General features: G+C 49.1%; 1 protein-coding gene across 2 annotated transcripts in view; it reads left to right on the top strand.

Moving 5' to 3' along the window:
• CAMTA1 (calmodulin binding transcription activator 1) overlaps nt 1-23,147 on the top strand; it is a 210,633-nt gene that overhangs the window by 86,586 nt on the left and 100,900 nt on the right. The window lies entirely within an intron of this gene.

Below are 23,147 nucleotides of genomic sequence, written 5' to 3'. Positions count from 1 at the left end.
GCATTGTAAGTCGGACTCCAAGCAAAGGCCAAGCGAAATCTCCGTCCGTCCTAACCGGCCTTTGATTGAGATTAATAGAGGAAAATATTTTTCCACGCATTTTCATTAATCTGCGTCGGGGAACTTAATCTTGCGGGGAGACCCGCACAAGGCGGGTTAATTGCAGCTGCACATGCAGAATCTATCACAGGTTTGCCAAGGAGCCCACGCCGGTTCGAGTCTCGCCAAACCACAGGCTGGACAGCCCAGCTGCCTTTCTGCCAATTAGGTGCCAAGGTGCCCCGAATGCCAAGGAACGGGGGCTGGTTTGTTTTGAACGCTCGCCTGGACGAGCGTTCCAATATTTGCTTTCCCCCGCTTGCACGGAAGCTCGTAATGGCCCCGCTCCTCGTAATGGGACCGTAATGTGGGCAGGAAGACAGACACACAGCTTGCCGGCACTTGCTGGACACCGTCCATGCCAGCTGCCCAGTGCCCGTTCCTGGCACTCGCAAAAGACAGACGTGAAAAGCATCGAAGTTATTCCCTGCCCTCTTCTGACTCAAACTGACAAAGTAAAAATAATCTCTGATCTATCTATCATCTATCTATCTATCTATCTATCTATCTATCTATCTATCTATCTCTATCTGTCTCTCTATCTGTCTCTCTATCTATCTATCTATCTATCTATCTATCTATCTATCTATCTTTATCTATTTATCTCTCTGTATCTCTCTATCTTTATCTATCTATGTTTATTTATCTATCTCTGTATCTATCTATCTTTGTCTGTCTGTCTGTCTGTCTATCTATCTATCTATCTATCTATCTATCTATCTATCTATCTATCTATCTATATCTATCTCTCTGTGTCTGTCTGTCTGTCTGTCTATCTATCTTTTATCTATCTATATCTATCTATCTATCTATCTATCTATCTATCTATCTATCTATCTATCTATCTACTGTATCTATCATCTGTCTGTCTGTCTGTCTGTCTGTCTGTCTGTCTGTCTGTCTGTCTGTCTATCTATCTATCTATCTATCTATCTATCTATCTATCTATCTATCTATCTCTATGCCTGTCTGCCTGCCTGCCTACCTATCTATCAGCTGTATCTGCACAGACACCCAAGAAGGTGTCTCGCTTAATCCTCAGCTTACAACCGTTCCTTGAGTGACCCGTTTGAAGTGACGACGGTGCTGAAAAAGGGCCGTTTTTCACACTTACGACCATACGGCGATCGAATCAAAATTCAGACCCTTCGCCCCTGGCTGAGAAGTCGTAAAATGGGGTGAAACTCACAGAACAACGGCCTCGCTTAGCAACAGACAGTGTGCAATGAGACAGGGGAGGATCAGGAGGGAAACCCTCCAGCTCTAGAGACTATGGGGGCAAAGGAAGAACTAACTAACTAACTAACTAAGTAAGTAAATATGCATATATATATATGTATGTATATGTATATATGTTTTCGTAGATTTTCACGGGTACAGGTATACAGGTCTTGGCGCATTCAGGTCTTTTCCCGTGTAAGATTGAGAGTATCTTGGTGACGTTTCAGCGAGGTCCCACTCGCCATTTTCAGGCCGGTGCCTTCGGCTTCGTGCTTGTGCGAGCAAAGCGTGATCGGAGCTGCCGTCTTTCATATATATACATATAAAGAGGTTCCTTGCAGAAGAATAGAGTCGCATTTTTCGACTCCGCAAACACACCGAAACTTCACCCTTGAGACGATGTATGCAGAAAGAAGGGCCAATATTTGGACTGTTGCAGGTCAAGTGTGTGTGTGTGTGTGTGTGTGTGTGTGTGTGTGTGGACAATGCCCAGGGGTTGTTTCTCTTGCACACCTCCAACACAAAACTTTGCCCTGCGTGCTGAGAATCGCCTGTCTCACGAGTTGGATTTCCCAGCCCTGTTGTTGTTGGTTGCGAAGACGTGTCCGACCCATCGCGAGCCCCTGGACAACGTCCCTCCAGGCCTTCCTGTCCTCTCCCATCCTCTGAAGCTGTTCCACTGGGGAGGACAATTGACCAGTGGGACAGAAGTTGCCACCAGAAGTTGTAGAGGGTTGGACTAGAAGATCTCCAAGCTTCCTTCCACATCTAGGATTCTGGGGGAGAGAGGGAGGGAGGGAGGGAGGGAGGGAGGGAGGGAGGGAGGATACATGGCAGACAAGATCACAGGAATGGATGGTAGGTAGGTAGGTAGGTAGGTAGGTAGGTAGGTAGGTAGGTAGGAAGGAAGGAAGGAAGGAAGGAGTAAGTGGAAGGGAAATAGGAAGGAAGGAAGGAAGGAGGAAAAGGGATGGAGGAAAGATTAGAGGGAGGAAGGAAGGAAAGAAGGAGAAAGAGGAAGGGAAATAGGGAGGAAGGAAGGAAGGAGGAAAAGGGATGTAGGAAAGGTGGGAGGGAGGGAGGAAGATAGGGAGGTAGGAAGGAAGGAAGGAAAGAAGGGGAAAGAGGAAGGAAGGAGGAAAAGGGAGGGAGGAAAGATGGGAGGAAGGAAGGAAGAACGGGAGGGAGGGAGGAAAGAAAGACAGAATGATGGAAGGAAGGAAGGAAAAATTACCTGACAGTGAGAACTACTTGCCACCAGAAGTTCTGAATGCTCCATCATTGGAGGCTTTTAAGAAGAGATTGGACAACCGTTTTTCTGGAATGGTGTGCGGTCTCCTGCTCCATCAGGAGGTAGACTAGAAGACCTCCAAGCTCCCTTTCAGCTCTCTTATTCTGCGTCCTAATGATGAGCCACTTCACGGAGACAGCCACGAATTGCTGGGTTGAGGGAACAACTCTTTCTGCTCCTTGGGCATTTTTGGAAAATGTGCTGGTCAGACCACCGTTCCTCTCTCTGGCCCTGGGTGGGCAAAGGTCCAGGAGCCTTTATGGACAGAGGGCAAACTTCAGCCGACGTCCAGGGCTCCTGGATACATTGTCCTGGTGATTTACGGCCATCTGTCTGCCTCGAGGTCCTCTCGCCTCCCATAACTTGTTGACCTCCATAATTTATTTTCCTTTCAAGTCAAGAATTGTTTCTCCTGGGCTTCAGAAATACTCCAGCCTGTTCTCAGAAACGGCCGTACTGGGTAGGACAGCCTTAGCTCTTCTTTCAGGCAATATTTTTATTTGACGGAATAATAGAATAAGAATAGAATAGAATAAATTTAATTTGTTAGCCGCTCCCTCTCCAAAAGGACTCGGGGCGGCATACAGTAAAAACCCATACATATATAATAGAGTTGGAAGGGACCTTGGAGTCAAACCCCCTGTTCAAGCAAGAGACTTCTAGTCAAACCCCCTGTTCAAGCAAGAGACTCTATAGTATTCTGGAAAGTTGGCTCTCCAGTTTCTTCTTGAAGACCACCCACAACTTCTAGAGACAAGGTTTTCCTTCCTTCCTTCCTTCCTTCCTTCCTTCCTTCCTTCCTTCCTTCCTTCCTTCCTTCCATCCATCCATCCATCCATCCATCCATCCATCCATCCTGTACCTTATCTCTTTAAGAATCTTAGAATCCTAGTGCTAGATTGGACCTTAGAGGTCTTTTAGCTCAACTCCCTGCTCAATCAAGAGACCATATACCATTCCGGACAAATGATTGTCCAATCTCCTCTTGAAAACTCACATCTTCTGGAGGGAAGCTCTTCCTCCCTCCCTCCCTTCTCTCCTTCCACAGAGTAACACATTAACAGAGTTGGAAGGGACCTTGTAGGTCATCTAGTCCAATCCTTCCCATCCATCCTTCCATCCATCCATCCATCCATCCTTCATCTTATATATCTCACAATCCTAGAAGACCTTCAAGGTCTTTTAGTCCAACCGCCCGCCCAAGCAGGAGACCTTAGACTATTCCGGACAAATGACCCATGGAGGACTGACCCATGGAGGCCTTCTAGTTCAACTCATGGCTCATGGCAAAAGATCAAATGGTTGTCCAGCCTCTTCTTGAAGACTTCCAGTGACGGAGTACCCACAGTGTCTGGAGAGAAGCCATTCTGTCTTTCTGTGTTACCTCTATTACCTCCTGCTAAAAGACCATTTAGGGGGAACTCACCACGAGGGCAAGTACGCCGTAATGCCACCCACTTCCCGCCATGGTGGACCTCTTAGGAGATGCCCCCCTCCTCTCAAATTGCCTCTGCTCTCCAAAAATTGAGAAAATTGTCCTTACCAGGATATATTTTCTGAAGGAAGACCCTCCAACTGAAGGATCTGAAGTTAGGGGGTTTCCCCAGAAGCCCTCTTGGGTCTTTTAACAGATTAACCGAGTCGGGACCTTATAGGTCATCTAGTCCAACCCCCCACCCAAACAGGAGACCCTACCCCATTTCTGACAAATTCCAGTCCAATCTCTTCCTGAAAGCCTCCAGGGATGAAGCTCCCACAACTTCCAACGGCAACTTCTCTTCCGTTGGTTGATTGTGCTCTCCCTGTCAGGAAATTCCTCCTTATTTCCAGGTTGAATCTCTCCTTGGTCAGTTTCCATCCATTATTCCTTCTCTGGCCTTCAGGTGCTTTGGAAAACAGCTTGACCCCCTTCCTCCTCTCTGGGGCAGGCCCTCAAACATTGGAAGACTGTGTGTCCCAGTTCCCCAGCAGAAGAGAAGTCCTCCACCCTAGTCAAGCTTGGAGGTTTCTGGCCAACTTGTTGGAGAAACGGAAGACGTGACCCAACGGGGATCTTCCCAGCTTCTTTCTCATCCCCATATATATATCCCCCCCCCCCGCCCCTGCTAGCTAAGCAACTTGGTGTCAGAAGCTATTACCCTGTTCCAGACAACTCTTGAGGAAACAATGCCATAATTTACGGGATCTCAGATAAGGTCAGCCAAGAAGACAAGGCAGAGGGCTTCCAACTCAGGCTATTTGTCACGCCGGCCTCATCGACCCGGCGGCCGTATATCTTTTTTGGGCAGCAGCTCCCGGACAGCCTTTATTATCTCTCATGAAAATGAGCTTTTCAGTTTTGATAAAAAATTAATACAAGGAAGAGGCTGACCTTTGGGGTGGCTCGTTGAATGTCAAGGAAGCCCGGCGGGAGAAGATCTCCGAGGGGGGTGGGGGTGGGGATTCTACCCGGAGCAGATGAAGGCAAACCTTCCCATCACCCATCACCCAGATTTGGGGGGTGGGTGGGAAGCACGAAAGTCTTACCTGTTACCTGTGGAGGCTGTTGGCCCAGCCCAGGTGTACCTGGGAGTTTTTAAACCACAACCTGTGCCGAAATTCTAAGTTTATTCTCAAGGCAGGTGAGAAGCTGGGAGGTGTTTTAAATTGGAAGGCGAAGATTTAATGCCGGTGCCCGCCATAAAACACGCTGTCTGTTTTTCGGAGGTGGGAGTAGAAGTTCCTCAAAGGGCACCTGAAGGTCGGAAACTTCACGCCCAGGAAGCACAGTTGGGCCTTGAGCTTCTAAGAGGAGCATCTTCTTCGAAAGACAAACTGGGGCGGTCCAGGAGGGGACCCCGGATTCCTCCTTCTGATCCATGTTTTGGGTGATTAAGAGTTCGATGAGAGATAATGTCTCAGGATCAGGGGGGCAGCATTTCAGGACTTTTCAGAAGGTACCACCACCTCATCCCTAGCAAAGCTGGGAGCAGATTCAGACAGTGAGGTGGTTGGGGAGGAACATGGGCCAGTCCTGGGGAAGGCCCGGATAAGGGCTCTGTGTCAGAGGCAGAGAGGGGGCCAGCCGTATGCCAGTTATCAGCTGCCTTCAGAGGCAGACATCAGTGAGGCAGAGGAACAGCTGGAGCCTGTTCCCAGTGTGCGCATGCGCAGAGTTACTAGAGTTACTACATTACCAGGCTAAAGAACAGGGGTTGATTTGGGAGTAAGGCCACAGGTGGATGATGAATGGCCCCTCCCAGAGGAAATAAAAGAGAAGAAAAAGGGGAGTTTGCAGGAGACCATTAGTTCGCTTCATTGGTTTGTGACTTTCCGAGACTCCTGGCCAAGTTTTGCAGATCTCGGCCTGGCAGCTCTCCAAGCCAGAGAAGGTCTGTGACCGTAAATCCTCCCTGGAAAGACTTTGCTGGAGGTGAAGGAGCAGAATTCACAGTCAATTAACAAAAGGGTCTTTTGTCGGGACCAGGAGTTGGCTTCAGGCTCTCGGGAAGCCTCGCTCAGAAGACCTAACATGAGTTGAGTTGGCTTGACTTCCATGATGTCATCGCAATGGCTGTCTGGTCCGGGATCCTAGGTTTGCAGAAGGCTACTAGGGGGATATTAGATTCATTACTGTGGACAATCTAAGAGGGTTTGGTGTGTGTTGTGGTCATATCTCCCCCATGCTGAGAAGGTATCATAGAGAATAGAATCGCAGGGTTGGAAGGGACCTTGGAGGTCTTCTCGTCCAACCTCCTTCTCAGAGCAGGGGACCTTACACCCTCCCATCATTCAAATGGTTGTCCAAGCTAATCTTGAAAGGCTCCACTGATGGAGTATCCAGAACTTCTGGAGGAGAGCGGTTCCATTGATTCATAATCCTCACTGATTGGGAATTTCTCCTTCATGTCCCCAGGCTTGTTTCCATATAGACCATTAAAGGAGCAGAGTCTGGAAGTGCCTCTTCCCTCCCCCCCCCCCGCTCACCTTTCAGGCCAAAGAAACTAGAGGGGGTCCTTTCTGAGATGTTTCCCACCCACTCCTTTTGCACCTGGGGGTCTCAACTGCCTCTTCTCTGCCTCCAGAAGTTGCTCCAACATGAGATTGGACAGCCACTTGTTTAAAATGGTCTAGGGTCTCCTGCTTGAGCAGGAGGGTGGACTAGAGTACCTCCAAGGTCCCTTCCAGCTCTATTCTGATGGATTGATCGATCGATTGAAATGGTCTAGGGTCTCCTACTTGAGCAGGGGGTTAGACTAGAAGACCTCCAAGGCCCCTTCCAGCTCTATTCTGATTGATTGATCGATCGATTGAAATGGTCTAGGGTCTCCTACTTGAGCAGGGGGTTAGACTAGAAGACCTCCAAGGCCCCTTCCAGCTCTATTCTGATTGATTGATCGATCGATTGAAATGGTCTAGGGTCTCCTACTTGAGCAGGGGGTTAGACTAGAGTACCTCCAAGGTCCTTTCCAGCTCTATTCTGATTGATTGATCGATCGATTGAAATGGTCTAGGGTCTCCTGCTTGAGTAGAGGGTTGGACTAGAAAATCTCCAAGGTCCTTTCCAGCTCTGTTCTGATTGATTGATCGATCGATTGAAATGGTCTAGGGTCTCCTGCTTGAGTAGAGGGTTGGACTAGAAAATCTCCAAGGTCCTTTCCAGCTCTGTTCTGATTGATTGATCGATCGATTGAAATGGTCTAGGGTCTCCTGCTTGAGTAGAGGGTTGGACTAGAAAATCCCCAAGGTCCTTTCCAGCTCTGTTCTGATTGATTGATCGATCGATTGAAATGGTCTAGGGTCTCCTGCTTGAGTAGAGGGTTGGACTAGAAAATCCCCAAGGTCCTTTCCAGCTCTGTTCTGATTGATTGATCGATCGATTGAAATGGTCTAGGGTCTCCTGCTTGAGTAGAGGGTTGGACTAGAAAATCTCCAAGGTCCTTTCCAGCTCTGTTCTGATTGATTGATCGATCGTTTGAAATGGTCTAGGGTCTCCTGCTTGAGTAGAGGGTTGGACTAGAAAATCTCCAAGGTCCTTTCCAGCTCTGTTCTGATTGATTGATCGATCGATTGAAATGGTCTAGGGTCTCCTGCTTGAGTAGAGGGTTGGACTAGAAAATCTCCAAGGTCCTTTCCAGCTCTGTTCTGATTGATTGATCGATCGATTGAAATGGTCTAGGGTCTCCTGCTTGAGTAGAGGGTTGGACTAGAAAATCTCCAAGGTCCTTTCCAGCTCTGTTCTGATTGATTGATCGATCGATTGAAATGGTCTAGGGTCTCCTGCTTGAGTAGAGGGTTGGACTAGAAGATCTCCAAGGTCCCTTCCAGCTCTGTTCTGATTGATTGATCGATCGATTGAAATGGTCTAGGGTCTCCTGCTTGAGTAGAGGGTTGGACCTCTGGGATGCTATGATTCTGAGATGGATGGATGGATGGATGGAAGGATGGAGGGAAGGAAGGGGTTGCCTCCAGAAATTGTTGGTGTCCATCAGGCACGACAAGAAACAATGGATGGAAACTAACATTGAATGAAGGAGACATTTCCTGACTCTGCCAATAATTAATCAGTGGAAGGGATTTGCCTTCAGCAATGATGGGTGCTCCCTCTCTGGAGGCCTCCAAGAAGAGACTGGATAGCCACATATCCGGAATAGTGTAGGGCCTCCTATTTGGGCAGGGGGGTTGGACTAGAAGACCTCCGAGGTCCCTTCCAACTCTGTTATTCTGTTCTTCATCTGCTGTGGCTGGAGGACCCTGAGCTCACGGGGAAGAAATCTTTTGTCACATTAAAGTCATAACGGAAATACGGCCATGAAGCAAATCCCCATTTCTTATTTATTTTCTCTCTCTCTCTCTCTCTCAGTTTTTTTTGCAAGCGTTATAAAAGGCTTATAATGGGGATGCTGCAAATTAAACAAGTGTTTTCCTCCCAGCCTGACAATAATAAAATAAGAAGGAGCTGAGCCGGAAATTCTAATGTAAGGAAAAATAATGTCGGAGCTGAGCTGTGACAGGACTTAATGAAGATTTTACTCGAAGGTTTTCATCATATCGGCCGGCAAAAGAGAGGGAGGAAACGGGAGAGGAAATAGAAAGGCAAAGGACGGGGAGCGTTAGATATAAATTTGCCGAAAGAAACTCTAAATATCTTGCCAGGCTGCCTTCTCCACAACAGGCAGGACGGCGAGACTTTGGGCCAATGTCTTCTTCAGAATTGTCCTCTCCTCTTCTTCTGCCGATTCATTAAGATGACATTAGGGGTAGTCCAGATACCAAATGTTGGGAGGGAACTTAGAGGTCTTCTAGTTCAACCCAAGGCCCATGGCAGGACATCAAATGGTTGTCCAATCTCTTCTTGAAGACCTCCAGTGATGGAGGCAAACCATTCCATCCATCATCCGTCCGTCCGTCCGTCCGTCCGTCCGTCCATCCATCCATCATCTATCCATCCATCCATCATCCATTAATCCATCCTTCCACCCACCCATCCACCCATTGATCCATCATCCATCCATCATCCATCCATTCATCCATCCATCCATCTACCCACCCACCAATCCACCAATCGATCCATTGATCCATCATCCATCCACCCACCCACTGACCCATCCACCCACCCACCATCCATCCATCAATCCATCATCCATTAATAAATACATCCATCCATCCATCCATCATCCACCCACCCACTGACCCATTCACCCACCCATCATCCATCCATCCATCCATCCATCCATCCATCCATCCATCCATCCATCCATTCATCCCTCTGTTTGTCATGTATCGTATCTATCTCAGAAGCAAGGGACCTTGGAGGTCTTCTAGTCTAACCCCCTGCCCAAGCAGGAGACCTGTACCATTTCTTCTCGAAGACCTCCATTGTTGGAGCACCCAAACTACTGGAGGCAAGTCATTCCACGGATGAATTGGGCTGGGATGATAGAACAATAGAGTTGGAAGGGACCTTGGGGGTCATCTAGTCTAACCCACTGCTCAAACAGGAGACCCTGTACCATTTCAGACAAATTCCTGTCCGATCTCTTCTTCAAAACCTCCAGCAATGGAGAAGACACAGTTTCTGGAGAGAAGCCGTTCCATTGATTGATTATTCTCACTGTCGGGAAATTCCTCCTTTTAGATTTCTCTCTTTGATAAGCTTATGATTTTTGCCACTCCCAGCCCCACTGATAACCCAGCCATGGGGCTGCCCTGAAGATGGAGAGTCTCTGCTTTTGTCTCCCCCTAACTCTCTCTCCCCCCCTCTCTTTCTCTCTTAATCTCTCTCTCTCTCTTTCTCTCTTTCTCTCTCTTTCTCAATCTCTCTTTTTCTTTTTTCTCTTAATCTCTCTCTTTCTCTCTTAATCTCTCTCTCTTTCTCTTTCTCTCTCTTTCTCTCTGTTTTTCTTTTTTCTCTTAATCTCTCTCTTTCTCTTTTAATCTCTCTCTCTTTCTCTCTCTCTCTCTATGCCTTCCCACCCCCTCCAATTCCCGAGTCAAAACAGCAACAAATATGAATATGTATTAACAAAGTGCTTGATTAATTGCACTGTTCAGCGTGGATTCATCTTTTAATGATTATTTCCCTTTTTAATTAGAATTTATCTCTACCCCCCAACCAGAGACAACCGGCTCAGAAAAGAGAAGGGTTTTTTTATTTGGCTCTCAATTCCCTTTTTCGTTTTTTTTGGGGGGGGGGGCGGCAGGGAGCTGAAGAGAGGGAGGAAGGAGGTGGCGCGAAAACAGCAACTCCCCCTGAAATATCGGAGGGATCCTCTCCGCCACTTCACCTTGCCCAAGAGAGTGGAGGAGATTTCATTCTCTCATCCATCTTTCTGCCCCCCCTCTCCCGCCCCACATTTTCCCCCCACCCCATCTGGATTTGCAAAAAGGAGGGGATTGGAATTCTGGATTCTGCAGTTTTGATTTTGGGGGGTCTGTTTGAGCTTCCTCTGGTGAAGAGCTGGAATTTGGGGGGCATCGGTCTTCCATTCCAAGAGTTTGAACATGTAGCTTGGTTGGGCCAGCAGGAGGCGCCCTTCCTTCCATCTTTTAGATTGGGGGGAGGGGGACTATCTCCCAGCCCCCATGCACCAACAGCTGGTTAAAGGCCCAGCGGCTGCGTTGGTGGGCTTCCTTTTGGACGTTTGACCTATGAGGTTGGGGGAACCCCTCGGGTCGTCCGGTCAGTTTCCCCCAAAGGAAGGAAGTCAGCCATGGGCCAAACGGCCGGGTAGATCAGACAGGAAATCGAGGTCACGGGAGCGAATTCTACCATAAGCTGCTTTGACCCGAGACAACGACTCCTTCCGTCTCAGTGCTGGGATGTAACCTAGTTGGGTCATGAGACGTCTGCAAGAAAACCACCCAGCTCAGAGAGCATCAAAGACCTCACAGTCCTTCCTCCTCCTCCTCCTCCTCCTCCTCCTCCTCCTCCTCCTCCTCCTCCTCCTCCTCCTCCTCCTCCTCCTCCTCTTTCCACAAACCTCACTCTCTTGTAACACTGAGGATGTTCCCCAATTGGGTCAAGAAACATCTGCAAGGAATCCACCCAGCTCATAGAGCAGCAAGGACCCCACAATTCTCCTTCTCCTTCTCTTTCTCCTCCTCCTCTTCCTTTTCCTTCTCGTCCTCTTCCTTCTCCTCCTTCTTTTCCTTCTCCTTTTCTTCCTCCTCCTCCTCCTCCTCCTCCTCCTCCTCCTCTTCCTCCTCCTCCTCCTTCTTTTCCTTCTCCTTTTCTTCCTCCTCCTCCTCCTCCTTCTCCAATTCTCTTCATCCTCCTTCTCCTGCTTTTCCTTCTCTTCTTCTTCCTCCTTCTCTTCCTCCTCCTTTTCCTTCTCTTCCTCCTCCTCCTTCTCTTCTTCCTCCTCCTCGTTTTCCTTCTACCTTTCTTCCCCTTCCTCCTTCTCCTTCTCTTCCTCCTCCTCCTCCTTCTCCTTCTCTTCCTCCTCCTCCTCCTCCCCCCCTGCAAATCCCACTCCCTTCTAGCACTGATGATATTCCCTAGTTGGGTAATGAAAACGTCTGCAAGGAAACCCCCAAACTCAGGGAGCCCCAAGGGACCCCTCCAGCCTCCCTCCCTCCCTCCCTCCCTCTCCAGCTGAACTGAGACACCACCTCCCCTCTCCTTTCCCCACAGCCCACCCAGATGTAATTGGGGGGGGGGAGAATCTCCTCTGGGATCCACTGCCCCTCTCCTCTTAACCCTTGACCCGGCAGAAGCCCAGAGCAAGGGAAGGAAATTGCAAGGAGACCAGGAGGCAGGAGAGGGAAGGAGTTCAGGGGGCCTACATCTCTGGATGCCCCCCCTCTCACTGCCCCTCCCCGTGAAGGCGGGGTCCCAGAGCAGAGACCCCTCCCATCCCGGCCTTCCCTGGGACCCCCTTTTGCAACAGACGGGAGCCCTTGAATGCTCTTTTCCCACCGAATTTTGATTAATGGAGCCAGCTGCCGCTGCCCCCCAGCCCCTCCGACTGACAGGAATCGGGGTAATCTGGTATTTAAATAGATTTTGGAACGCGTGCCGGTCGTTTGAGCCACAAAAATCCTGCAGGGCTGACCATCTGCTCCACCAATATAGCCTGGCGCTCGCAAAAATGACATTTGGGGAGGGGGGGGAACCCGGAGGCCGCTAAAACATTGGAACTTCTGCATCTTCTCTCTCCCCCCCCCCCCATTGCTCTGGAGGGGAGAAGTTATTTGGGATCATTTCAGCCAGGAAAAGTAGGAGTTAAAAATATCCCCGCTGTTCTCGGAAGGATCCCTTTTCCAAATGCTGTTGTGGTTTTTTTGGGGGGGGGGTGTTGTACTGTTTTGTTTTTTTCCTGGCTGTCTTCGGATGCTGGTTTTTCCCTTCATCTTCCTCGGTGAAGGATTAGGAAATTCCCTGGGCATTGAGAGAACGATGAATCAGTGGAACAACTGGCCACCAGACGTTGTGGGTGCTCCCTCATTGCAGGGTTTTAAGAAGAGACCAGACAAAATTCTGATTGATTGATTGATTGATTGATTGAAAGGATCAAGGGTTTACTTCTTGAGCAGAGGGCTGGACTAGAAGACATCCAAGGTCCCTTCTAGCTTTAATCTGATTGATCGATTGAAATGGATGGATGGATGGACGGACAGACGGAGGGATGGATGCAACAGCTTGCCTCCAGAAGTGTGCCATCACTGGAGGGTTTTAAGAAGAGATAAACAATTTGTCTAACATAGACTTTCCTGCTTGAGCAGGGGCTGGACTAGAAGACCTCCAAGGTCCCTTCCAACCCTATGAGTCTATGATTCTCAGATAGACAGCTGAAATACATGATGGACGGAGGGAGGGAGGGAGGGAGGGAGGAAGAACAGAAAGAAAAAGAATGAAAAAGGAAGGAAGGAATCTTCCTTGGTGTTACAGTGGTTAGAATGCAGTATTGCAGGCTGATTCTGCCCACTGCCAGCAGTTCGATCCTGTTTGGCTCAAGGTCGACTCAGCCTTCCGTCCTTCTGAGGTGGGTCAAATGAGGACCCGGATTGTTGGGGGGCAAGAAGCTGACTCTGTAAACAGCTTAGAGAGGGCTGTAAAAGCACTTTGAAGAGGTATATACATCTTAAGTGCTATTCCTTCTTTCCTTCCTTTCCCCCTCACTCCCTCTTTCTATTCCTTCCTTCTCTTTCCTTCCTTTTTTCTCTCTCTCCTTCCTTCCTTTCCCCCCACTCCCTCTTTCTATTCCTTCCTTCTCTTTCCTCCCTTTTTTCTCTCTCCTTCCTTCCTTTCCCCCTCCTTCCCTCTTTCTATTCCTTCCTTCCTTCTCTCTTTTCTTCCTTCCTTCCTTCTCTTTTCTTCCTTCCTTCTCTCTCTCTCTCCTTCCTTTCCTCCTCACTCCCCCTTCCTTCCTTCCTTCCTTCCTTCCTTCCTTCCTTCCTTCCTTCCTTCCTTCCTTCCTTCCTTCCTTCCTTGGTGTTAACAGTGTTTAGAATGCAGTATTGCAGGCTGATTCTGCCCACCGCCAGCAGTTCGATCATTGACTCAGCCTCCCGTCCTTCCGAGGTGGGTCAAATGAGGACTCAGATTGTGGGGGGCAAAAGGCTGACTCTGTAAACCGCTTAGAGAGGGCCGTAAAAGCTCTGTGAAGCGGGATATAAGTCTCAAGGGCTATGGCTATTGCTAAAGGATTTCGAAAGAGCTGAGAAATTGCCCGGCTGCTTGGCTTAGTCCAGAAGAGCAATTTGGACTCCACCCAAAACATGGGCAGCCTTTTGTCGCTCGGCCAATGACAGATTCGCCCCCCCCCCCCTTCTCTCTGGAAGCCCCGGGAAGCCTTGTGCAGAGAGCAGGGACACCAAAATTAGCCAGCTGTGCCTGGAGCTTTTCACGTTGATCTCGCAACGTTCAATACTGCTGTCCGTGCAGCCTGACTGCTCATATTTTACACAAAACGCAAGAAATGTGAATGCCTCGTGCAACCTACACACTACATCCGTTCTCCTTCCAGGCCTCATTTACAATTGCACCAGTAACAGAATATCCGAGTTGGAAGGGACCTTGGAGGTCTTCTAGTCCAACCTCCTGAGCACAAGGTCTGAAGGCAAGGGGTTCCATCCATCCATCCATCCATCCATCCATCCATCATCCATCCATCATCCATCCATCCATCCATCCATCTTCTTTATCCATCTCAGAATCATAGAATCACAGAGTTGGAAGGGGCCTTGGAGGTCTTCTAGTCCAACCTCCTGAGCCCAAGGTCTGAAGGCAAGGTGTTCCATCCATCCATCCATCCATCCATCCATCCATCCATCTTCTTTTTCCATCTCAGAATCATAGAATCACAGAGTTGGAAGGGGCCTTGGAGGTCTTCTAGTCCAACCTCCTGAGCACAAGGTCTGAAGGCAAGGTGTTCCATCCATCCATCCATCCATCCATCCATCCATCCATCCATCCATCCATCCATCTTCTTTATCCATCTCAGAATCATAGAATCACAGAGTTGGAAGGGGCCTTGGAGGTCTTCTAGTCCAACCTCCTGAGCCCAAGGTCTGAAGGCAAGGTGTTCCATCCATCCATCCATCCATCCATCATCCATCCATCATCCATTCATCCATCCATCTTCTTTATCCATCTCAGAATCATAGAATCACAGAGTTGGAAGGGGCCTTGGAGGTCTTCTAGTCCAACCTCCTGAGCACAAGTTCTAAAGGCAATTGATTGATTGAAATGGTCTAGGGTCTCCTGCTTGAGCAGGGGGTTGGACTAGAAGACCTCTGAGGTCCCTTCCAGCTCTATTCTGATTGATTGATGGATTGATTGATTGAAATGGTCTAGGGTCTCCTGCTTGAGCAGGGGGTTGGACTAGAAACCTCCCAGGTCCCTTCCAGCTCTATTCTGATGGATTGATTGATTGATTGATTGATTGAAAGGGTCTATTGTCTTCTGCTTGAGCAGAGGGTTGGACTAGAAGACCTCCAAGGTCCCTTCCCGCCTTGTGATACTACAGTTCTCCTGTTTGGGTCAAGATCTGGACAGCTGCTCATCATCTGGAGAGGCAGTTCCTTTCTCCCCCCTCCCTCCACAATCCCTGGGATGCCGAGGGCAGCATTTTGGCAGCCAACCTCCCTCCCATTCTGGCAGTGGGCAAATGGCTGGAGTTTATTGGAAGCCTCTCGCCTTGGCAAGATTCTGTTCGTGCTTTGACCTTGGTCTCTTTGTGTTTTGGATGGCGTTTGCCAGTCCACCCTCACCCCCCTCCCCTTTTCGGTTTTAGAAGAACATTCTCCTGGGATTAAGTGCCAGAGAGTGCTGGTGGGGTCTCCTTTGGCTGGCAGATCCTGGCAGAGAGGCCTTGGCACTGAACCCGTTCTCACCAAGGACAGCCAATTGTTCCTTTAAAAAGGCTTCGGTTTTGCAGGAGGGTTTTCCTTTGGAGCCCCAAAAAGAGAGAAGGGTCTCCTTGGGATGATCAGAATAACAAGGCGGGACCTTGGAGGTCTTCTAGTCTGACCTGCGTAGGCAGGAGAACCCTCTATTAGGCTGGACAGTCTCTTCGGTTGTGGAGCCTTCACAGCCTCTGGAGGGAAGACGCTCCATTGGATAACGGATCTGGGATAATAGAATAATAGAGCTGGAAGGGACCTTGGAGGTCTTCTAATCCCACCCTCTGCTCGGGCAGGAGACCCTGTGCCACCTCAGGCACGTGGCTGTCCAGTCCCTTCTTGAAAACCTGCAGTGATGAAGCACCCATAGAACCTCTGGTGGCCAGCTGTTCCACTGGTGAATTGTCCTCACTGTCAAGAAATTTCTCCTTAATTCCAGGTTGCTTCTCTCCTTGTTTAGTTTCCACCCGTTGCTTCTTCTCCTGCCCATCAGCTGCTTTGGACAATAAGTTGACCATCTCTTCTTTGGGGCAGCCCCTCCAATACTGGAAGTCAATGCATGTGGGAATGACCCTAACCCTAAACACGGACTATCAACAGTCAGGATCCAGAAGTCTTCCTCCTCCTCCTCCTCCTCCTCCTCCTCCTCCTCCTCCTCCTCCTCCTCCTCCTCCTCCTCCTCCTTTTCTCCCCCTCCTTCTCCTCCTCCTCCTCATTTTCCTCCTCCCCCTGCTCCTTTTCTCCTCCTCTTCCTTTCTCCTCCTCCTCTTCTCCCCCTCTTCTCCCTCTCCTTTTCTCCTCCTCCTTTTCTCCTTCTCCTCCTCCATCTCCTCCTTTTCTCCTTCTCCTCCTCCTCCTTTTTTCTTTCTCCTCCTCCTTCTCTTCCTCCTCCTCATTCTTTTTTCTTCCTCCTCCTCCTCCTCCTCCCCCCCCTCTCCAGTCCCCAAGAAGGTCACCTGCTCCAAGCTGTAACATGGGTGGAGGGCCCATATAATTTATCCCCCTGCCTCATATCTAAACTTTTCAGACCGGAGTTTTTTAAGTGATTTGTTCTCTCTTCAAATTGATTTAACTTCCTATTAGGGGAATTGGGGAATTGCATATGGAGGGGAGCGGGAGAGATCTAGACGGTTTTGAAGGGAGGGAAAAAATAGATTTTATTTAAATATATATTCCCCTCTCTCACCGGCGGAATCCACCCGGGAGTTGTAGATTTTTTTTTAGCTTGTCCAACCGCAATGCCTGAATTCTATTTTATTTTTCCACATCCCCCCAAAGTGGTTTCATTCAATGGGGGAGGCTGCGTTCTTTTCCAAATCATCTCTACCGCAACCCCCCCTCCTCTTTTTGAGGTTCCTTCCCCCACCATTTCCCCAGGAAATGCGGACTGCAGGGAGTCCTCGATTTACGACCGAAACGGAGCTCAACATTTCTGTCGCTAAGCAGCTGCGCAGGGGGTGTGTGTGTCACACGATTCCACTTTTGGGGACCTTCCAACGGGCAAAGTCCGCGGGGAAGTGAGACTCGCTTAACAACCGTGTGACTCATTGAACGAGGCTGGGGATTCACTTAACGACGGCGGGCAGCAAGGTCATAAAACGGGGCAAAACTCACTTAACCCGTTTCTCGCTTAGCAACAGAGATTTGGAGATCGGTTGGGGTTGTAAGACAAGGACTTCCTGTGTATGTACTGTATATATGTGTGTGTGCGTGTGTGTGTGTATACAATATATATATATATATATATATATATATATATATATATATATATATATATATATATACACACAATATATATATATATTTATATATATATGGTTTTTGAAATGAATATCTGCAAACTCAGACAATTTTGCTCCTGCGAACTGAAAAGCTGGTCATTTTAATTTTAATTTTTATTTTTCTTTAGATTAAAGGTGGGGGGGGGCAGAATTAATATGTGGTCCTCTGGTGCCATCTAGTGGCCGATGGCAGGCCCTGCCACCCACAGGGACAGGGTCAGACTTTAGAAGGGGCTGGGGGGTGGGGGGCTGGGAAAAGTCAGGAATTGATCCCAAAACAGATGAGTTTCCAAAGGATTTCCTTGCAATCTCCAAGGCTTCCCTGACTTTAACCAAGGGGCTCCTTTCCTCCATCTGGCCAGCTGGAGTGTATTTCATAGAAGAGGAAGGAAAGAAGGAAGGAAAAAGGGAGAGAAGGAAAGAGAAAAAGTAAGAAGGAAAGAAAAAGAAAGAAAAGAAGGAGGGAGGGAGGGAACGAATGGACGGAGGAAGGAAGGAAAAGGGGAGAGAAGGAGAGAGAGAGAGAAAGAAAGGAAAGGGAGGAAAGAAAGAAAGAAGGAAGGAAAAAGGAAGAGAAGGAGAGAGAAAAAGAAAGAAAAGAAAGAGGGAGGGAAGGAGGAAGGAAGGAAAGAGGGACAGAAGGAGAGAGAGAAAGGGAGGAAAGAAAGAAAGAAGGAAAGAAAAAGAAGGAAGGAAGGAAGGAAGAGAATGGAGGGAGGGAGGAAAAAGGAAGAGAGAGAAAGAAAGAAAGAAAGAGGAGGGAAGGAAGGAAAGAAGGAAGGAAGGAACAAAGGAAAAAGAGAAGGAGAGAAGAAGGAAGGAAGGAAAAAAAGAAAGGAGAGAAAAAAAAGAAAGAGAGAGAGAGACCTCTGGGTGTCCCTTCCAACCCCTAGGCTCTACAAAGGAGCCTCCTCCTGGGGCATTTGGGTCCAGGGACAGGAAAACCCCGGAGGATGGGTGGGCGGGGGGGGGCGAGAGGGGGGCAGAGACCCCAGCCCGTCTCTATCCAGGCCATTAATCCTGCCTGCTCAGAATTAACCTTGCAGGGGAGAGCGATTCCAGCCAGGAAAAAACTGCTGATTAAAGCTCTTTTTTCGGAATTCGATTTCACTTAATGCCTTGGCGCCTGGCCCAGCTTCCCATTAACAGACCCTCTGTGTGTGTGTGTGTGTGTGTGTGTGTGTATGTGTGTGTGTCTAGGGGGAGGGAGAACCTTTTCAATTAAAAAAAAAAGGCAACTTAATGAAGTCCCCTTACACCCACCCCACCCCTCTCTCTCCCCTCCCCCTCCTGGGCTCCTTTTCAAGGGACTCCCTTCAGGAGGAGCAGGGGGGGGGGTCGAGCCTGGGCAGTGGGTGTGACGTCTCCTGGCCGAGGGTGCCGCCTGTCAGCCCTGCCAGGCAGACCAGAGGGGAGACCCAGACAGATGAAGCTGGGTTTTGCCCCTATTGCAAAGCTATAGTCCACCCCTTACAACAGAAGGGGAGGACTGTTGGGTTAAGGGGTCTCCCTTTTTTTGCCCATCTCCCACCGCCCATATCTCTCACGATAGAAACGGTGACATATCATTCAATCCCAGAAGCCGACATAACTCCGCTTTGCTGGCGTCGGGAGCGGAGAGGAATCAAGCCCCAAGAGGAAGCCGATTGAAATATTAAATTATGCTAAGCAGGAGCCCCTGCCAGGAAACGCCGCAGAAGTGAGGCACAGGGAGACCTCAATTTTCTCACGCTATGTCAGCTCGGCTGGAGAAAAACCCCGGGCACATGAGATGGAGACCAGGAGAAAGCCAGAGCTTCTCCTGTTGGGGGGTCTTCCTTGGTTGAGACTCTAGAAAAAGAGGGCAGAGGAGAGCGACGAAGAGGGTTGAAGGCCCCGAGGAGAAAACATAGGAAGAACGGTTGCAGGAATTGGGAATGTCTAAGTTTAATGAAAAGAAGGACCCGGGGGGGGGGGGACATGACGGCATCTGCCCCAAAGAAGAGGAAGGGGTCCACCTGTTCTCCAAAGCACCTGAAGGTGGGAGAAGGAGGAACGGATGGAAACTCATCAAGGAGAGAAGCAACCTGGAACGAAGGAGAACTTTCCTTGACAGTGAGAACAAGGAACCCGGTGGAACAGCTGGCCACCAGAAGTTGTGGGTGCTTCATCACTGGAGGTTTTCAATAAGAGATTGGATAACTATTTGTCTGAAGTGGTCTAAGGTCTCCTGCTTGAGCAGGGGGTTGGACTAGAGGACCTCCAAGGTCCCTTCCAGCTCTGTTCTGATTGATTGATGGATTGAAATGGTCTAGGGTCTCCTGCTTGAGCAGGGGGTTGGACTAGAGGACCTCCAAGGCCCCTTCCAGCTCTATTCTGATGGATTGATTGATTGATTGATTGAAATGGTCTAGGGTCTCCTGCTTGAGCAGGGGGTTGGACTAGAGGACCTCCAAGGCCCCTTCCAGCTCTATTCTGATGGATTGAAATGGTCTAGGGTCTCCTGCTTGAGCAGAGGGTTGGACTAGAAGACCTCCGGGGTCCCTTCCAGTCCTGACATTCTATGATTCTGAGACAGAGGGAGAAAACACATGACAGACAGACAGACGGGTGGATGGATGGGTGCATGGCGTGACTTGCCTCCAGAAGTTGTGGGTACTCCGTCACTGCTACTGAAGTAAAATTGTGCTGACCACAAGGTTTAGGACGGTGTGTGTGGTGGGTGGGTTTAACACCTTCCATCTGCAGTTTTCCCAATTGCATCCCCTCCTGCCCCCTACTCAAATTCTCAAAATTTCCATATTTCTTTTGCGCTGTGATTTTATTTCACAATCTCGGATGGCGTTTTGAGGATGGAGAAAAGTCGCAGCCTCTGCAGAGTTTTGGAGCCCGGGGGTTGGTCTAGAAGACCTCCCCGACCCCTTCCAGCTCTACGGTTTTCTGGAGTTTTCGACCTCAGGGAAGCCCTCTTCTTCTCGACTTTGGCTAATTGGGGGGGGGGGAATCCTCAGCCCTGGAGCCCACGGCTGCCTCTCGTTTTCCTGGCGCTCGAGGCTGACTCAGACCCCCCAAATCCTCTTAGCTGGAATGGATTTGAGAGTGAGTCACTCTTGGCTCTTAGCAGACCAAGTGGGTTTTAATCGGGGGCTCCGACACCCCAAATACGAACTAGGTTTTCAGACCAGAGGGTGGGTGGGGGGGCTGCGTTGTTCCCCGCAACCGTCCCAATTCTGTTTTTTTTCAAGCCATCCGATCGTTTGTAACACCCCCCCCCCCCCCACCAGTTGGTTGTTTTGCTGCCTAATAATGGAGGCTTTAAGGGACGCCCACGTCCCATCCCATAATAGTTTTGACCCTGGAGAATTGGTCAGAGTGGCTGCATCAGTCTGGGAAGCGTTTTGTAGGACAGATGTTCTCCAGGGGAGGCTGGACGGTCTCTCCTTCTCTCTTCCTTTTCTCCTTCCTTTCTTTCTTCTTGTCGTCCTCCCGCCTCTTTCTTTCTGACTCCTTCCTTCCTTCGTCTCCCTTCCTTCCTTCCTTCCTTCCTTCCTTCCTTCCTTCCTTCCTTCCTTCCTTATTTTTCTTTCTGCCTCCTTCCTTCTCTCTTTCTGCCTCCTTCCTTCCTTCTCTCTCCCTTCCTTCCTTCCTTCCTTCTCTTTTTCTCTTTCTGCCTCCTCCCTTCTATCTTTCTACCTACTTCCTTCCTTCCTTCCTTCTCTCTCTCCCTCTCCCTTCCTTCCTTCTGTCCTTCCTTCCTTTCATTTTCATTCATTCCATTTTCCTTTCCCTTCCTTTCCGTTCTTTCCCTTTCTTTTTTTCTTTCTTTCTTTCTTCCACCCTTCCTCCCTTCTTTTTTCTTCTTCCTTCCTCCCTTCCTTTTTCTTCTTTTCTTCTTCCTTTCCTCTTCCTTCTTTCTTTCCTTCCTTCTTCTTTCTCTTTCTGCCTCCTTCCTTCTCACTTTCTACCTATTTCCTGCCTTCTCTCCCTTTCTTCCTTCCTTCCTCCTTCCTTTCATTTTCATTCTTCCCATCTTCCCTTCCCTTTCTTTTCTTTTCTTTCTTTCTTTCTTTTTTCTTTATTCCATCCTCCCTCCCTCCCTCCTTTCAGTTTTTTTCTTTTCATCTTCCCTTTCCCTTCCTTCCCTCCCTCCTTCCTTCCCTCCTTCCTCATTTTGATTCATTGAGCTGAGTCCATTTCCATCCCCCACTCTCTGCTCAAATATCCATTCTCACTAGCGAAAAGTGATTAAAACGCAAAAGAAAACTTGTAAAATGTGATTTAAACTCAGGGCCAAAATTAATCAGCCGCTCCCTGGAGGAGAGAGAGGGGGGGGGCATCCTCGCAGGTTTTCAAAAATGCAGGAAAAGTTGCGTTGCGTTCTCAGGGGAGTCCCCTCCGTGCTCTTGACAGGCGTCGTGGATGATAGGAAATGAGAAATTGTCCCCTCTTATCTTCTTAAAGAGAATCCCCTCCCTGGCGGCACAAATGATGCTGCTTAATTGTGCGCGGGAAACAAGAATCCAGAGGTTGGCATCGTTTGCTTTTCCCAGGGAAAAGGACTGGGGACCACCAGGAGATCAGCATTCAAAAGCAAAACTTTTCAAGAACTTTGAAAAGAAGGGAGGGATGGAAGGAGGGAGGGAGGGAGGGAGGGAGGATGGATCCAACAGGTTGTGGATACCCCAACACTGGAAGTTTTCAAAAAGAGACTGGACATGTCAAAAATGGTCTGGGGTTTCCTGCTTGAGCAGGGGGTTGGACTAGAAGACCTCCCAGGTCCCTTCCAGCTCTATTCTGATTGATTGATTCAAATGGCCTAGAGTCTCCTGCTTGAGCAGGGGGTTGGACTAGAAGACCTCCAAGGTCCCTTCCATTTCTGTTATCCTGTAAGTGTCTCCTGCTTCAGCAGGGGGATAGACTAGAAGACCTCCAAGGTCCCTTCCAGCTCAATTCTGATGGATTGAAATGATCCAGGGTCTCCTGCCTGAGCAGGGAGTTGGACTAGAAGACCTCCAAGGTCCCTTCCAGCTCTATTCTGATTGATTGATTGATTGATTGAAATGGTCTAGGGTCTCCTGCTTGAACAGGGGGTTGGACTAGAAGACCTCCAAGGCCCCTTCCAATTCTGTTATCCTGTGTCTCCTGCTTCAGCAGGGGGTTGGACTAGAAGACCTCCAAGGTCCCTTCCAGCTCTATTCTGATTGATTGATTGATTGATTGATTGATTGAAATGGTAGGGGGTCTCCTGCTTGAGGAGAGAGTGGACTAGAAGACTTCCAAGGCCCCTTCCAATTCTGTTATCCTGTGTCTCCTGCTTCAGCAGGGGGTTGGACTAGAAGACCTCCAAGGTCCCTTCCAGCTCTATTCTGATTGATTGATTGATTGATTGATTGATTGAAATGGTAGGGGGTCTCCTGCTTGAGGAGAGAGTGGACTAGAAGACCTCCAAGGCCCCTTCCAATTCTGTTATCCTGTGTCTCCTGCTTCAGCAGGGCGTTGGACTAGAAGACCTCCAAGGTCCCTTCCAGCTCTATTCTGATTGATTGATTGATTGATTGATTGAAATGGTCTAGGGTCCAGGGTCTCCTGCTTGAGGAGAGAGTGGACTAGAAGACCTCCGAGGCCCCTTCCAGCTCTGTCCTTCTACATTCTGGAATGGCTTTCCCCAGTGAATCCCCCTGCACGGCTCGGCCAAAACAATTGAGACACAAGTTTTGTGGGGGGGGGTTTGCCTTCCAGGGGCACCTGCAGCATCACCCACTCCCCATCACTCCCTTCTTTACGGGCCCCCCGCAATCAGGTGGCGTCTACAAGCCCTTTTCTGACTAATCAAGTTCTCTCTTTTTTTCTGACTAACCGACTTTCCAACTTTAGCAGTGAGGAGATTTCTGGCTTTGGGTCCGATTTGACAGTCGGGGAAAGAGTCCCCCCCCCCCCCCACAAGCTCT

Source organism: Natrix helvetica (assembly GCF_964273705.1).
Source record: "Natrix helvetica genome assembly, chromosome: 5".
Taxonomy (NCBI): Eukaryota; Metazoa; Chordata; class Lepidosauria; order Squamata; family Natricidae; genus Natrix; species Natrix helvetica.
This window is presented reverse-complemented; position numbering and strand designations above follow the sequence as displayed.